General features: G+C 39.3%; 1 long non-coding RNA gene across 1 annotated transcript; it reads left to right on the plus strand.

Moving 5' to 3' along the window:
* The first annotated feature begins 812 nt into the window (after positions 1 to 812).
* Positions 813 to 3931, plus strand: LOC135099333 (uncharacterized). Its single transcript, XR_010267850.1, has 3 exons — positions 813 to 1595; positions 1806 to 2073; positions 3783 to 3931. It is a non-coding gene; the product is annotated as an uncharacterized LOC135099333 (long non-coding RNA).
* Positions 3932 to 6984: the final 3053 nt, after the last annotated feature.

Below are 6984 nucleotides of genomic sequence, written 5' to 3' on the forward strand. Positions count from 1 at the left end.
TAATAATTGAAAACCATATTAATTCTCTCTCTCTCTCTCTCTCTCTCTCTCTCTCTCTCTCTCTCTCTCTCTCTCTCTCTCTCTCTCTCTCTCTCTCTCTCTCTCTCTCTCTTTACCTGGTTGGTGGGCGGCTGGCCGAGGCAGCATGCGGGATAGCCTTGTGTACAGCCTTGCCTCAGGGATGCAGTTCTTTTATCTAGAATTATCTACAAAAATAAGAAATAAAACGGGTAATTAGCCAATATATACGAAGGAATCGTGTTTCATGATGCAAGCGATGAGCAGCACACGTTATAGGCAGAGATTTACTTGTGTGGATGTCATGGCACAAGATACCAGTAGGAAAAAAAAAAAAAAAAGAGAGAGAAGACAATACCATCCAAATAAAAACAATGCCATTAAATATCTTTTATAGCCTAAAGGAACGGTCATAAATATAAAAATTTACTTCTTGGTTGTGTAAACAAAATTTTGTATATACTTTTGGAATCAATAAAATTTTAGAACATGAAAATTAAATTAAATTATAAGTTACAAATTGTTAAATTAATTGTTGATATTTTGAAATGGTGCAGAGTAATATCCCTTAGTTTACAAGGCACTGGAAAATAACCATATTCCCGGGTTCTCCTGGGCCAGCCACAGGAAAATCACAATCACTAAGCATTGTAGGATAAGAGAAAATATGCCAGTACTGATAATGTTCTTTATTTTGATATAAATTCTTAGTTAATATTTAGATCCAAAAATTATCATTAGACAGTGTTATAATCCAGGAGTACGTGGGACCATTAGCAGAAATGTTCAAGAATAATTTGTGAATATAGAATGGGTGTAAACTATTAAGGACATTGCAAAACTATGCCTTATCATTAGGCGGAGGGCTTGTTCAGGGTGTCAGGCGGCCAGTACAAAGTGTGGCGTGGACACTGTTTAGTTGGGTTCTACTTGTTATACGGAACAATAAATAAATAATTAAAGGCAACCTCTTAGACAGGGTAAAAATGCTTAAATTAACAGAATACGAGCTGGCGCCTTCTCAATATTAGTCAACTAAAGAAAAATAACAATCTGTTCTGCCCACAAACATTCATTCTCTTACTGTCTTTCATTTTCCCTTCTTTTTGTCTTCTTCTGTCCAAACTCTTTACCCTTCACCAACTTTCTATCTGTTCTGTTCTGTTGAGGTGCATCTTCTGTGCATCCCCGGCCCGGCAGCAGACGACGCCAGGACTTGCTGAAAACTTTAGTGTGGCGTGGCGGCTTACAACGGGAATATGGAGGTGTGCATGCTTAGTGTGCACAGTTACTAGCAATGTATGTATCGCAATGTTGTATATGCAGTAAAAAATATTGTGTGCAGAGAAAAGTAAGCAAATATGAAGTATTACACGTATATTTGGTCCTTAAATAGTGATGGCCATGACTGACCGGGAAAGAAGCTCATTTTGGCGTTATGGCGTATTGAAATATTGTTAGTGTGTAAATAGATGAAAAATTTAATGTTTCATATACCTTGCTACTGAAAGTGCAGTAAACATAGCGAGTTATGCTATAATGGACATGTATCCGGTCCTCAACACAACGTACTCTGGGTAAGTCAGGGAACAAGCCCAAATTGACGTTATTGTGCCATACTGATATATTGTTTGTGAGTAAATGAATAGGGGATTGAATGGTGCATATATTTAATTCCTTTATGTGCAGCAGAGAGAGCGAGTCATGTTACAATGAACAAACTTGTGGTGGGATAGTTACGTATGCATGGATTTGAGGGTTGTGTGCTAAAAAACCTTCCACCATAGTGATCCACAGGTTCACGTGGAGGAGATATCGAGATTAAAATGGTGAACAGAAAAGTCTGACTGAGTGTTTAGCAGTGGATGAGAGATGAATTAAGGAAATGGTTGGCATGCCAAGGAATGTTTGATGGGCGTGTCCCACAGAATTAAATGGAGGTGCTCCTTTGTGAAGGGTCACACCATATCACTCCCCGTGATGTTCTCCTTTGTAAAGGATCGCACCATATGACTTCCCTGCCTCTCACCACTGTCAGTAAGGAATACATTTCAGGTATTGTAAAAGTCCCCAGGTATGTAATGTGTACTGCAATTACCTAGGTCTGTGCTGTGCCCTGTAAACACCATCATCCAACTCTTCTTTGCACTCCTATCCTTCTCTGTAACTTAACGTCAAGTTTCTTTTCTAACTGTTCTATTGCTCCAGTGACAGACAGTCACCATTCTTCTAAGTCATGTTCCTCGGGGATCTGTCCTGTCACCCACTCTCTCTGGTATTCATCAATAATCTTCTAACTGGTCACCATTCTTCTCCTCCCAGGGATCTGTCCTGTCACCCACTCTTTCTGGTATTCATCAATAATTTTCTAACCAAAAATCGTTGTCACGTTCACTCCTATGCTGATGATATCACTCTGCATCTTTCCACATTTTTTTGTAGATGTCCAAGCATTCAGGAATGTAACAATTCACTCAGAGAAGCCACAGAATGCCTGATTTCTGACCTTTCTAAAACCTGTGATTGGGAGAGAGCAAAATTAAGTGTTGTTTAGTGCCTCAAGAATCCAAGTTTTACATCTAACAAATAAACACAAGCTTCCAGACAACTATCCCTTCCTCTTCATTGACCTTCAACTGTCCCCTCTATTACACTGAACATCCTCGGGTCTGTCCTTTACTAGTAACCTAAACTGGAAATTTCACATCTCATCTCTAGCTAAAACAGTTAAGCACTTCGAGTTGTCTCCGCCAGTTTTCCTCACCCCCACAGAAGCTAACTCTGTACAGGGGCCTTATCCATCCATGTCGGCCTCACTGCACAAGACTTTCTTCTTTCTCTCACTTCTATTCTGTCCACCTCTCTAATGCAAGAGTTAACCAGTATTCTCAATCATTCATTCCTTTCTCTGGTAAATTCTGGAACTCCTTGCCTGCTTCTGTATTTCCACCTTCCTATGACTTGAATTCCTTCAAGAGGGAGGTTTCAAGACACTTATCCATAAATTTCTGACTACTGCTTTGACCCTTTTATGGGACTGGCATTTCAGTGGGCTTTTTTTTTTATTGGATTTTTGTTTGCCCTTGGCAACAAATAAAAAAAAAAAATAAATAAATGTATGGTGTATGCCTCACATGTATGGGGGTACTCCACTCGTGTTGCTCAGCTGGTTAGGGTGGAATCAAAAGCATTTCATCTCATCAACTCCTCTGACTGACTGTCTACAGACTGCCTGCCCCCCCCCCTCTCTCTCTCTCTCTCTCTCTCTCTCTCTCTCTCTCTCTCTCTCTCTCTCTCTCTCTCTCTCTCTCTCTCTCTCTCTCTCTCTCTCTCTCTCTCTCTCTCTCTCTCTCTCTCTCTCTCTCTCTCTCTCTCTCTCTCTCTCTCTCTCTCTCTCTCTCTCTCTCTCTCTCTGCTGCAGTGTTGCATCTCTTGTTATCTTCTGTAGTTTCTTGCATGGCAGCTGGTCTTCTGATCATCTTAACTGTCTGCCTCTCCTCCTGTTGTGGTCTCGTGGCACAAGGCTTGCTACTATTCTGTCCACCTCCCAGTATTCTCAGTCTTACATTCCTTTAACTGTTAAACTTAAGAACTCCCTGCCTGATCCTGTATTTCCCCCTGCCTGTAACTTCAGTTCTTTCATGAAGATGGTCTCATGACACTTATCAAATTTTGATTATTTTTTTCTTCATAATCATATTCTATTGAGATTGGCACCTTAATGTAGTCTTCTCTATATAAGTTAGTTGTCTTTGTCTTTCCAGAATCCTCTGCATCTGGGGAGGAGCCTGGAGTGGACACTTCCCCAGCCACAGACCATGCTGGTGTGAGGCAGCAGCCTGAGGTGCTCCTTTGTGAAGGGTCACAGTGTATCACTCCCCTGCCTCTCACCACTGTTGGGAAGGAATGCATTTCAGGTATTGTAAAAGTCCCTGTGTACAGTCTACAGGCCATCTAGGGAGGAGCCCTGAGGTGGCACTTGTAGATAACTGGATCCTTATTAAGGGGATAAAGATTTTCCAGAAGTGTTAGTGTGATGTGGATCAAGAAAACTTAAAATATTATAAACCTTTCTTTTATTTGTTTGATTATTTTGCTGAGTATTATTTTGTTCATGACTGAGTGGTAAGGAGGGGAGTGATCTCATAGTATCTCGTCTCTATACCTATCTAGTTTGGTCTTAAAAGCGTGGACAGTTACGGCATTGACAATGTCTTCACTGAGTTCATTCCATTTGTTCACACTTCTGTGAGGAAAACTATACTTCTTAATGTCTCTTCTACAGTTAACTTTCTTCAACTTCTTATTGTGTCCCCTTGTACTCTGTGTGTCTAAAGTTATAAAATACATTTTCCATACCATTTACCATTCTATAGATGTTTATTAAATCTCTCTCTCTCTCTCTCTCTCTCTCTCTCTCTCTCTCTCTCTCTCTCTCTCTCTCTCTCTCTCTCTCTCTCTCTCTCTCTCTCTCTCTCTCTCTCTCTCTCTCTCTCTCTCTCTCTCTCTCTCTCTCTCTCTTATTTTCAAGGGTAGGAATTTCCAACATTCTTAATTTCTCTTCCTAGGTTGACTTGCTCAACTCTGGAACCATCTTAGTGACTACTCTTTGTACTCTTCCTAATTTTATAATATTCCTCCTTGTATGAGGAGACCATATTTCCAGTCTTGGTCTTATCATGGAAATCAACAACTTTTTTATAATTTCTTTATCCAAATGTGAGAATGCCATTCTCATTCTTTTTAACAAATTCATCATCTTTCCAGTAATTTTATCAATGTGTCTGTATGGAGTCAAATTTTCAGTAACTGTTACTCCCAAATCCATTTCCTCTTTTGATTTCTGTAACTTCACACCATCCATCTCATAATGATATTGTAATCTTTTCTTACTCTTACCAAACTCCATTACTTTACATTTACTTAAATTGAATTCCATTTGCCAAGATTTACTCCATCTGTTTATCTTATTTAAATCATCTTGCAGTACCAGTACTGGTACCGGTACAGAAACCGTGCGATTCCCACCATGGTGCGAGCCATCAATCAGTAGTCCCTTCTAGATTAGACTTACCTTTAGGATTAATGTTAAGTATTTCTCCACCCCCTATATACATTTCCAGTTTGTTAACTGCCTAAATAATAAACCGTTTATTATTATTATTATTATTATTATTATTATTATTATTATTATTATTATTATTATTATTATTATTATTATTATTATTATTAGTCATTTACATTTTCTATCCTTCTCATCAGCTTAGCATCATCTGCAAATAAGTTCATATAACTGTCTATTTCTTCATTTATGTCATTCACATACATTACAAACATTATCAGTCCCAACACTGACCCCTGTGGGACACCACTAATTACTTTCAGCCAAGATGAATTCTGGTCTTGTATTACAGTTCTCATCTCTCTATCATCCAGATAGTCCTCCATCCACTCCAGCAGTCTTCCTCCAATTTTTCCACATTTTTTTATCTTCCATAGCAATCTTTGGTGTGGTACTTTTGTCAAACGCTTTCTTCAAGTCTGAGTAGACACCATCCACCCATCTGTCTCTCTCCTGCACAATGTCGACTACTCTTGAATAAAAGGACAGTAAGTTCATGGAGCATGATCTTCCCCTCCTAAATCCAAATTGACAATTTACCAAAACTTTATCTCTTTCCAAGTGTTCCATCTATCTCTCCTTTATTTTTCTTTCACAGTTTTCCTACAACACTAGTCAAGGACACTGGTCTATAATTTATTGGGTCTTCTTTATTTCCTCCTTTGAATATTGGTGTAATATTTGCTCTCTTCCAATCTTTTGGTACTCTTCCCTGTGATAGTGGTGTCACCACTAGACTGTGAATTTTATAAGCCAGTTGTTCTCTACATTCCTTCAATATCCAGTTTTATGGGACAAGAGGTATGCTGGTGCTATCCCATCTCCATATCTTTTAATATACAGTTTAGCCTTGAATCCATGTATACTCCTTGCATTTACTATTTCCTTATCCAGACTGTTCTATACATCTGTACTTCTTTGTGGGAAACTATATTTTTTTTATGTCTCTTTTACAAGTACTCTTCTTCAGCCTCTTTCCATGTCCTCTAATATCTCACGTATCCTAAACCATCAAGTCACTCTGGTCCACCTCCTCCACTTCCTCCTGTGCTTTGTATATAGCAGTCAAGTCTCCCCTTTCTCTCCTTTTTTCCAGTATTGGTGGGTGCAACTCTGCCAGTCTCTCTTTGTATGACAAACGACTCTTGGTACCATCTCTCAGCTTTCTCCAACTTCATTACATCCTTTTTTCATGTAGAATGAGCACACTACAGCTGCATATTTCAGTCTAGTTCAAATCAGTGATGTAATCATCTTCCTGATCATCTTTTCATTGTTATACTCAAAAGATGGCCTTATTCCTCTCAACAAATTATAGGCTTAACAAATTATAGGTTTCTCCTGTAGTTCTGCTAATGTGTTTCTCTGGGATCAAATTTCCACTGACCGTAACACCCAGATCGTTTTCCTCCTCTGCTTTACTCAACCTCTCACCATTCAACACATAATTTCCTTTTACTCTTCTCTCACTCTTTCCAAATTCCATTACTTTACATTTCTCTGGATTAAACTCCATTTCCCATCTATGACTCCACTCCAATATCTTGTTCAGATCCTCTTGCAACACTCCACAATCTTCCTCACTCTCAACTCTTTCAGGAACTTGGCATCATCTGCACAGAAGGCTCATGTAGCTATTCACACTCTGTATCATATCATTCATATATGACTGGTGCCAGCACTGAGCTTTTGGGTACTCCACTTTCAGTTTTCCTCTGTGATGACTCCCAATCTTTTACCACGGTTCTCATCTCTCTCTCAGTCAAGAAATTCTCCATCCATCCCAGCAGGTCACCTCTCAGACCATCATCATGCTCCATCTTCCATGGCAGTCTCCTGTGTGG

Source organism: Scylla paramamosain, unplaced genomic scaffold (assembly GCF_035594125.1).
Source record: "Scylla paramamosain isolate STU-SP2022 unplaced genomic scaffold, ASM3559412v1 Contig118, whole genome shotgun sequence".
NCBI lineage: Eukaryota > Metazoa > Arthropoda > Malacostraca > Decapoda > Portunidae > Scylla > Scylla paramamosain.